Below are 10,721 nucleotides of genomic sequence, written 5' to 3'. Positions count from 1 at the left end.
CTCAGGTCAAGGAGTGATCCTGAAATGGGGCTATTTTAGGGGAAAGAGCACTGCTCAACACACCTATGAGCTGCTGCTGCCTTTTATCTTATTTTGAACTCCTAGCTCTGCTTTTAGGCAGCAGCTAAACTAGCAAAGACAAATAACATAAAGTGCTAGGCTAGTGAATTTACAGAAAAAGTGGGAAGGGAGTGTCTGCGTAGTCAAGTACAATTTAATGCATCTGCTGCTGCTAAGTCACTTAAGTCGTGTCTGACTCTGTGTGACCCATTGAGGGAAGCCCACCAGGCTTCCCCATCCATGGGATTCTCCAGGCAAGAACACTGGAGTGGGTTGCCATTTCCTTCTCCAATATTTAATGCACCTAGAGGAAAACAATTAAAATAGGCTTAGTGCAATTGTGGACCCTTACAGGAAGCTGCTGGAGAAGTAAACTCTCTGATCAAAGAAGTCAACAAAAATATTAGGAATGACAAAACTACAGAACAAAATGCCGAATATTATCCTATCCTTGGAGAAAACTGACACCTTTGCTAATTAGAATATCATATATGGTTTTGACCTCTGCTTTCATTTTTTTTTTAAGTATAATTGAACTATAATTTATCCCCAAAGGTATCTACATTGATCCAGGAAATAAGATGGACAGAGGGACATGAGAGAGAGAAGCTTGCCTTGGCAAGTATCAGACATTTTACATATTTAGTTTTCATAAAATAAGATAGGAAATATCAGCATTTTGCAGTGATGTATAAGTTAATATTGGAGAAGGCAATGGCACCCCACTCCAGTACTCTTGCCTGGAAAATCCCATGGACAGAGGAGCCTGGTAGGCTGCAGTCCATGGGGTTGCTAAGAGTTGGACACTACTGAGCAACTTCACTTCCACTTCTCACTTTCATGCATTGGAGAAGGAAATGGCAACCCACTCCAGTGTCCTTGCCTGGAGAATCCCAGGGATGGGGTAGCCTGGTGGGCTGCCGTCTATGGGGTCGCACAGAGTTGGACATAACAGAGGCTTAATTAAACATAGGGTTTTTGTCTTTGTTACTCTGAAGAATTTTTGGGGTAAATGATTACTGGCATTTGCTCAGGGCATTTTCCCCATAGCTGCAAGAACTCCTGAAATTATATCCAAATTCAAAGAAGAAAGAAAGGAGGGAACCAATATCTGACATTCCTTTTATCAAGTAAGAAAGGGATTTCCCGGAAGCCCCTCTAAACATTTTTCACTTATGTAGTATTGATCAGACCTATTCACATGGCTATCCCTTGTGTATAAAGGAGGCTGGGAAAGCAAATCCAGAACTATTGTTTTCCAGGGTCTGTGATGAGGTGGTCACGAAGAGAATTTTCTAGAAAAGTGTGTTTGGTTAGTCAATCTATAGAATCTGCCCAGCTCACCCCTTGAATTGCTTAATACCCATGCACCCCCTTCTCCCAGATGCAGGCATTTTACATTAAATGTATTCATCAGACCCCTAAGGAAGGCAACCCCAAAGTCTCAGCCAACTACTGAAACTGATTTGAAGTCTTCTCTGTCATTTGTTCTCTTTTCTTCTTCTTTTTTTTTTTTGTTTTTTGGAGTTTTTTGGACATGCCACATGTCATGCAGGGTTTTAGTTCCCTGACTAGGTATACAATCCGTACCCCCTGCAGTGGAAGCGCAGAGCCCTAACACTGGACTACCAGGGAATTCCCACCATCATTCATTCTTAAAGGTTTGGCAGTCAATAGCTAAAGGACAAGAGAGTCACTTATCACTGTCCCAAAACATCCTATATAATAGCTAGGATGATAGAATAATGGGAATGGGTTGCCCTTTCCTTCTCCAGGGGATCTTCCCAACCTGTGAATCGAACCTGGGTCTCCCGCACCGCAGGCAAACTCTACTTCCTGAGCCACCAAGGAAGCCCTACAATTGAAAAGCTCTCAGGAAAGGAAAGAATGGGGAATAGCCAACGTACATCTCTCCTGTGCAAATGTTTCCCGAGGGGACACTTAAAACAATTTTATCAAATGTAAGTTATATGTCAATAAACCTATAAATAAAATATAAATATATAAATACATATATTGTTGTTGTTTAGTCTTGAAGTCATGTCTGACATTTTTCAACCCCATGGACTATAGCCTGCCAGGCCTCTCTGTCGTGGGATTTCCCAGGCAAAAATACTGGAGTGGGTTGCCATTTCCTTCTCCAGGGGATCTTCCCAACCCAGGGATCAACCCCACGTCTCCTGCATTGACAGGCGGATTTTTTTTATCACTGAGCCACAAAGGAAGTCATATATATATCCTTAAAAAAAGTTTCTCTAGGACAATCATTTTTTAATTTTAATATACATTAAAATCACCTAGAGGACTTGTTAAAACAGTGTTGGCCCCATCCTCAGAGCTTGTGATTTAGAAAGTCTGGGAAGGGACTGTGAATTTTTATTTATAATGCCTGTTCTGCTGGCCTGAAGACTACTCACCGTCTCCCTCGTCAGCACAAGTTCCTGCGCCAGGCACACAGTGAGTCCAAGCAAAACATGTTGGCGTTTGGAACAGAGAAAGGTTTGTTGCAGGGCCATGCAAGAAGACAGATGGCTCACGTCCCCCCAAAATTCGAAATCCCCAAAGGGTTTCAGCAAAACATTTTTAAAGGCAGGTGGGTGTGGGGTGTTGTCTGAAGCTTATGTGATCAACCTGTGCACAATTCCCTGTTTGATGGTAAGGAACAGGGTGGTGTCAGTCCTTGGGTGCCAATAGGTCTGGGCGCTGTGTGCTCATGATGATCAAGTACTTACCATCCTCCACTTGGTGAGGAGTTTCCACATCTGTAAAAGACAACTCAGGAAGGTGTTTGTGTGCATGTGTGTGGTCTAAGATGCTGCAGTAGTGTCCGACTCTGATCCCATGGACTGTAGCCCACCAGGCTTCTCTGTCCATGGAATTCTTCAGGCAAGATCACTGGAGTGGGTTGCCATGTCCTCCTGCAGGGGATCTTCCCAACCCAGGGATCGAACTCACGTCTCTTATGTCTCCTGCATTGGCAGGTGGGTACTTTACCACTAGGGCCATCTGGAAAGCCCCAGAACCTGCATTAGATAGTGTTATCTAGGTGTCAGTACTTCAGAGAGGAGAGGAAGCAGAGGCTATGCAGGAAGGGCCTGTCCTGGGAAGGCCCCATAGGGTTCCACTCAGTTACACCCTGTAACTTGGAATGTGATGTGGAGATCTGCCTGTCCTTGGCCACCAAAGACAAGCCCTTGTAAGTAACTTCCCTTGTTTATTAAACCTGCCACCTGCCAGTCTGGAGTGGTCTGCCTCTGTATACAAGGATCAGTTTGTGAATAAACAACTTACCTGTGTCCCTCCTGATATATTTTAAAGTGTTTTAGAGCAAAATGCCAGGTGTCATATCTTTTCATACTCATAAATGCTTTGGCACCTTTAACATATTTAACAAATAAGTTTTAAAAGATCTATAATATCACTATGATACCTAATAAATTAAGCAATAATTCCCTAATGTCATCTAATACCCAACTTTCATTCAAATTTCCTTGATTTTGTTCTAATTAGAATCCAGGTTAAGGTTGATACTTTGCATTCAGTTTATATGTGCTTAACAGGGCTTCCCAGGTGGTGCTAGTGGTGAAGAACCTGCCTGCCAATGCAGGAGACCTAAGAGACACAGGTTCAATCGCTGGGTTGGGAAGATCCCCTGGAGGAAGACATGGCGACCCACTCCAGTATTCTTGCCTGGAGAATCCCATGGACAGAGGAGCTTGGTGGGCTACAGTCCATAGGGTTGCAAAGAGTCGAACATGACTGAAGCAACACAGCATGCAATATATAACAAGTCTTTTGTAATTTTAAACAGTTCCCTTTCTCCTATGCTAATTCTTTGTGCCATTTATTTGTTGAAAAAAACAGAGTCAGTTTTCTTGTAGAATATCTTTCTGGATTATTTTGTCTACCAAGAAATGTCATTTAATATAATATTCTAGCCCCTATCTTCTATAAATACATACATGAATGTGAAAACTTCAGTTCAGCTCTGTTCAGTCCCTCAGTCATGTCTGACTCTTTGCGGCCCCATGGACTGCAGCATGCCAGGCTTCCCTGTCCATTACCAACTCCTGGAGTTTTTTCAAATTCATGTCAATTGAGTTGGTGATGTCTGAAGACTTCACTGGCTATTACATTCAGAAGAAGTTCTTTTCAAAAGAGTTTTTCACTAATGATGCTATATTCTGAATTCTTGACTTCTGGAGACAGCCTTGCCTGAAAATTCCTATAAGCCCACATAACATGGTGCTGTATACCTAAGAACCCGTTTTCTAGGACTTCCCTGGTGGTCTAGTGGCTAAGGCTTTGTGCTCCCAAGGCAGAGGGCTGGGGTTTGATCCCTGCTCAGGGAATTAGATCAAACATGCTGCAACTAAGAGTTCACACGCTGAAGCTAAGACCTGGCACAGCCAAATAAATCAATAAATACTAAAAACAAAAACAATTTCCCTTCTTTCCCCATCTCTCAACTCAGCTCAGTACCAAGGCCATTTTCTCTGTAGTCCTCTGTGGATGAGGGAAGGATTTTGGAAATACTTCATTCAGCCTTACTCTGAGCCCTTTGGGATCTCAGCTTAACGTGAGAGGGTCTCCTATTAGACAGCACCTTAGACTTTGACCTCAGTCCTCCTCCCTTAGCTAAGCCAGCAAAATCAAAGCACCAGTTTGGCTGGAAGAGCTAATGTTCTCAGAGCTATTTTAGTGTAGGAAATTTCTTGTTGTTCCTGCATGGGCAAAACCCAGAAGGGCAAGTTAATGCCCTTGGGAGCAAACTTTGACCAGTGGAAAATGTGAGCCAATAAATATGTCCCTTTTTCTCCCCTACAGTATTTCTGAGATGTGTTTCACATGGATCTCCAAAGCTCCCATGGGATTGAATGATTTCCTGATCCATAACCTGTCCTCGCTCTCTCTCTTTTCACTTCCTTAATCTCTAGGTTCTCACTCCCACATGAAAGATTCACTTTTGGGAGGAGCCAGCCTAAGACAAGGCTTCTCTGGTGGCTCAGCTGATAAAGAATCTGCCTGCATTGTCGGAGACCTGGGTTCAATCCCTGGTTTGGGAAGCTCCCTTGGAGAAGGGAACAGCTACCCACTCCAGTATTCTGGCCTGGAGAATTCCAAGGGGGTTGCAAAGAGACATGACTGAGCCTAAGACAGTGTCCTAAATCAATTTTAATCTATGCATTTATCCTTTTTCTCCCCTTTAAATGTATTTATTGAAGACACTGGGCCCCTTTGTCCTTTTTATTTTCCACATTGTGAGTTTCACTGATTGCCTTCTTGTGGTTAGGCTTTGTTTGTTCCTTGGTACTCTATTTCCCGTGACCTAGAGTCTTGATCAGATTAAGGTTCAAAATTTTAGCAAGAATATCTCATAGGTGGTGGTGGATATTCCCATGTGGAATGTACACATGAGGTTTGGTTGTCTCTGTAATGTTAACATTGATCTCTGAGTTTAGTTTTTGCCAACCTGACCCATAGTGTTCCCCTTCCACTTTTCACCTAATCACTTCCTTCACTTTTTGCTTTATACATTTTGAATGCTAAAGTTGTTTAGGCAAGTATAAGCAATACAAGTTTAGAATTGTTATGAAAGTGAAAGTGTTAGTTGCTCAGTCATGCCTGACTCTTTGTGACCCTATGGACTGCAGATCACCAGGTTCCTCTGTACCTGGGATTTTCCAGGCAAGGATACTGGGGTGGTTTGCCATTCCCTTCTCCATGGGATCTTCTTGACCCAGGGATCAAACCTAGGTCTCCTGCACTGCAGGCAAACTCTTTACGGACTAAGCCACCAGGGAAGCCCTGTATTGTTATAATTGTTACATTTGGTGCATTAAACTGTATGTCCAAATGAAGTGAATCCATTTCTAGAGGGTTTTTTTTTTTTTGGCTTAAAGTCTATTTTATTTGCTATTAACAAAAGCTATACCAATTTTATTTTGATTATATATCTTTTTCCATCCTTTTACTTTCAATAAAAAGTAAGCAACATACATGAAAAATCTGGGATTTTCCAAACATATCTCCTAAAACTATAGCCTTGTTACAGTTGTGTTTTCTTAGTCCCCAAACACAACAGATGATAATTCGACCAATTTTTCCACTGTTATCACCAACCTAGAAAAGTTGTAGGTCCTCACTGCCCACTATCCTAACCCTTCTAAATAGCCAATTCTGTATATTAAAGTCTCTTGGTTTTAGTACTCCATTGTGGTACTGAATTCTCTAGAGTTAGAGATGCATTTTACTAAAAATAACAGAAAATTCAACTGAGGCAGTTGAAACAAATTCGCTGGTTCAGCAGCTAAATTGCTGACATCTCTGCAGTGCCTTTGGCCTTTGCTTCACCATCACACAACTGCTAATGCAGCATCAGTCCTCCTTCCTGCCATCTAGACTTATCCAACTCCCATCCTCAGAAGTCAGCTCAAATTTCCCCTACTTTGGAAAGGAGGTCCCCTGGAGGAGGAAAGGGCAAACCACGCCAGTATTCTTGCCAGGATAATCCCATGAGCAGAGGAGCCTGGAGGGCTACAGTCCATGAGGTTGCAAAGAGACAGAGCAGAGCAGAGCACGGTTGCCTGTCTAGAGCACCTTATGCGCATTTTGATATTAATGCAGCCTCTTTGGGTGTGAGGTAAGCAGCATCGGGAATAAGTGGAGTAAGGAAGGGTGGGAGATGATGGAGTGAAATGTAACCAGTTCTTTTCTAATTTTTAAAATTAATTATTTTATTTGGAGGCTAATTACTTCACAATATTGTGGTGGTTTTTGCCAGACATTGACATGAATCAGCCACTGGTGTACATGTGTCTTTTTAGTGAAAAAAGTTTGGTCATGAAGGTGAAAGCAAAAAGACAGTCTGTTGTTCTGTCTGGAACAGTTTATACAGTAATATATATATACTTGTTACATATGTATATATTCTCTTTCAGATTCTTTTCCCTTATAGGTTATTATAAGATATTCAATATAGTTCCCTATATTATACAGTATCTTGTTATTTCATACAAAGTAGTATGTATATGTTAATCCCAAACTCCTAATTTATTCACCCCCCTGAACCCCTCCACAATCCCCTTCGGTAACCATAAGTTTGTTTCTATGTCTGTTAGTGTATTTCTGTTTTGTAAATAAGATCACTTATATCACTTTTTAATGATATGTAAATAATATCATATTTGTCTTTCTCTGTCTGGCTTAGTTCACTTAGCATGATATTAATAATATCTAGATCCATCCATGTTGCTGCAGGTGGCATTATTTCATTCTTTTTATGGCTAATATTCCACTGTGTGTGTGTGTGTGTGTGTGTGTGCCTGTGAGTGTGTGTATACCACATCTTTTCTTTTTAAAAATTTTTTATTAGAATATAGCTGATTTACAATGTTTCATTGGATTCCACTGTATAGTAAAGTGAATCAGTTTTGCATACATATACATTCACGCTTTAGATTCTTGTCAGTACAGAGTATTGAGAAGAGTTCCTCATCCTATACAATATGTCTTTATTAGTTATCTGTTTTATGTATAGTAATGTGTATATGCCAGTCCCAATCTCTCAATTTATCCCTTCCCTTCTTTTCCCTGTGGTAAATGTAAGTTTGCTTTCTACATCTGTTTCTACAAAACAGACTCTATTTCTGTTTTGTAAATTAGTTCATTTATATCATTTTATTAGATTCAATAAGACTTACTTCACTTAGTATGAAAATCTCTAGGTTCATCCATGTTGCTGCAAGTGGTATTATTTCATTCTTTTTTATGGCTGAGTGATATTCCATTGTATACACGTACCACATCTTTATCCATCCTTCTGTTCATGGACACTTAGGTTGCTCCTATGTCTTGGCTATTGTAAATAGTGGTGCAATGAACGCTGGGGTGCATGTATCTCTTCCAATTAGAATTTTCTTCAAATATATGGCCCGGAGTGGGATTGCTGGATCATATGGTAGTTCAATTTTTAGTTTTTTAAGGAACCTCCGTACTGTTTTCCATAGCGGTTATATGTATTTATATTCTCACCAACAGTGTAGGAGGGTTCCCTAATGTTCCTCAGTTTTCCTCCAAAAGTTTTTCTTTATAGACTTCTTTTTTGTTTTTAAGTTTCCAAAGAATTTATAAGAGCATTTAACAGATGTTCACAGTGCACGGGAGAATAAGGATTAGCAAAGAAAGCAGCATCTGATCTCTTTGGCTAGGGGCAAGAAATACATATCCATAGGAGCCTGGAAATACATATACCAAAATATTAACATTCTGGGGGTAGATTACAGGTGATTTTTGGCTTTTTTCCCCTACCTTCTGGTTTCTCCCAAGGTGTTTTTTAATTTAATAATAAGCATGTATTGCTTTTCAGCTGGGGAAATATGGTATTGGTACAGGGGGCAAAAAACACAGAAGATACAAAAAATCCAGTTGTATTTTTTCAATCTTCTAATTTTTAAACTATGAAGAATAATGATATATAAATCTATGTATGAAAAAAAGAAAATGTGTAGGGAGATCCTTTTTTTTCTAGTTATAAAAATATCAAATAAAAAAGTAGAAATTATAGCTTTATTTGAGAAACTTACTTCCAAATTACTTTCATGTATTTTAAAAAGTCATAAAGAGCATCCAAGAAAAAATAATATATAGTTTCCATAGGAATAAGTACAAAAAAATTGGGTTGATGACTGCTCCAAATGATATTTCTTAAGGGAAAAAAATGTAATATTTAACTTCTTTTTTTTCTTCTTGAGGCAGGGTAAGTGAACTACCCATGTCATAATAAAATTTTCTTACTTTACAAGGAGGAAGGACTGTGATCCTGTTTTTCATGCATATTAAATACAAAATCCACTGTTCTGATCAAGATGAGGGAAAAAAATAATTCTTCAACACTTCAGTTCTCATGCAATGATATCCAAAGGTCTGTTGAATCCACCTTTTCAATTCATGTACTGCCTATACTTTCTCTTCTGAGACATTTATGGAATAGGCATTTACAGAGCCATCTGCCTTTTTCCCTCTTGTGGAGTCAAAGGAGGCAAATCCCATTAACTTCATTTCTATTTCTTCCTCTATTTCGCCCTCTAAGTCTTCCTCAGTTATCTGATGTTCTTTGCTTTGTTCCTTTTTGTTTCTTTCTTCTTCTCATCTCTTCTTTCTTTCAGTGGAGAAGGAGAAGGAGATGTGGCTCTATGTCCTCTTGGGGACCTGGACCACCTTCTGTGGGAAGAAGGAGAGCAGCTTCTTCACCTATCTCGCTCCCCAGACAGGGACCTTTCTGCGAGCCTGGGTTCTTTTTCTGGATGTGGACCCGGACTGCCTACGCACCATCCGTGGGGAGCCGCTGTGGCTGCAAACCATTTGGAATCCTCCTCCAATACAAGTCCTCTTCATAGTCTTCTTGATGATAGTAATTCTGACTAAAGGGAGGTTTTACCTCATTGTAGTTTTGATTTGCATTTCTCTAATAATTAGTAATATTGAGCATTTCTACATATGCCTGTTGGCCATCTGTATGTTTTCTTTGAAGAAAGGTCTATTTAGATCTTCTGCCCATTTCTGGATTGCATTATTTGTTTTTTAATATTGAGTTGTATAAGCTGTTTGTATACTTTGGAGATTAATCCCTTGTTGGTTGCATTATTTCTCCCCATTCTGTAGGTTGTCTTTTCATTTTGTTTATGGTTTCCTTTGCTGTGAAAAAAACATTTAAGTTTAATTAGGTCCCATTTGTTTGTTTTTGTTTTTATTTTCATCACTCTAGGAGGTAGATCCAAAAATATATTGCTATGATTTATGTCAAATAGTGTTCTTTCTGTGTTTTCCTCTAGGAGTTTTATAGTATTTAGTCTTACATTTAGGCCTAAAATCCATTTTGAATTTACTTTTGTATATGGTGTCAAATCAAATCCCTTATGACTATACAGTGGAAGTGAGAAATAGATTTAAGGGACTAGATCTGATAGACAGCCTGATGAACTATGGACGGAGTTTAATGACATTGTACAGGAGACAGAGATCAAGTCCATCCCCAAGGAAAAGAAATGCAAAAAGGCAAAATGGTTGTGTGAGGAGACCTTACAAATATAAATGTGAAAATAAGAGAAGCGAAAAGCAAAGGAGAAAAGGAAAGATATTCCTATTTGAATGCAGAGTTCCAAAAAATAGCCAGGAGAGATAAGAAAGCCTTCCTCAGTGATCAATACAAAGAAATAGAGGGAAACAACAGAATGGGAAAGACTAGAGATCTCTTCAAGAAAATTAGAGATACCAAGGGAATATTTCATGCAAAGATGGGCACAATAAAGGACAGAAATGGTATGGACCTAACAGAAGCAGAAGATATTAAGAAGAGGTGGCAAGAATACATAAAAGAACTGTATAAAAAAGATCTTCACAATCCAGATAATCACGATGGTGTTATCATTCATCTAGAGCCAGACATCCTGGAATGTGAAGTCAAGTGGGCCTTAGAAAGCATCACTAGCAACAAAGCTAGTGGATGTGATGGAATTCCAGTTGAGCTATTTCAAATCCTGAAAGATGATGCTGTGAAAATGCTGCACTCAATATGCCAGCAAATTTGGAAAACTCAGCAGTGGCCACAGGACTGGAAAAGATCAGTTTTCATTCCAATCCCTAAGAAAGGCAATCCCAAA

At 39.7% G+C, this 10,721-nt stretch overlaps 1 pseudogene; it reads right to left on the bottom strand.

Moving 5' to 3' along the window:
* Nucleotides 1-8,963: 8,963 nt before the first annotated feature.
* Nucleotides 8,964-9,423, bottom strand: LOC110146770 (U4/U6.U5 small nuclear ribonucleoprotein 27 kDa protein pseudogene; annotated as a pseudogene).
* Nucleotides 9,424-10,721: the final 1,298 nt, after the last annotated feature.

This window comes from Odocoileus virginianus, chromosome 1 (genome assembly GCF_023699985.2).
Source record: "Odocoileus virginianus isolate 20LAN1187 ecotype Illinois chromosome 1, Ovbor_1.2, whole genome shotgun sequence".
Taxonomy (NCBI): Eukaryota; Metazoa; Chordata; class Mammalia; order Artiodactyla; family Cervidae; genus Odocoileus; species Odocoileus virginianus.
This window is presented reverse-complemented; position numbering and strand designations above follow the sequence as displayed.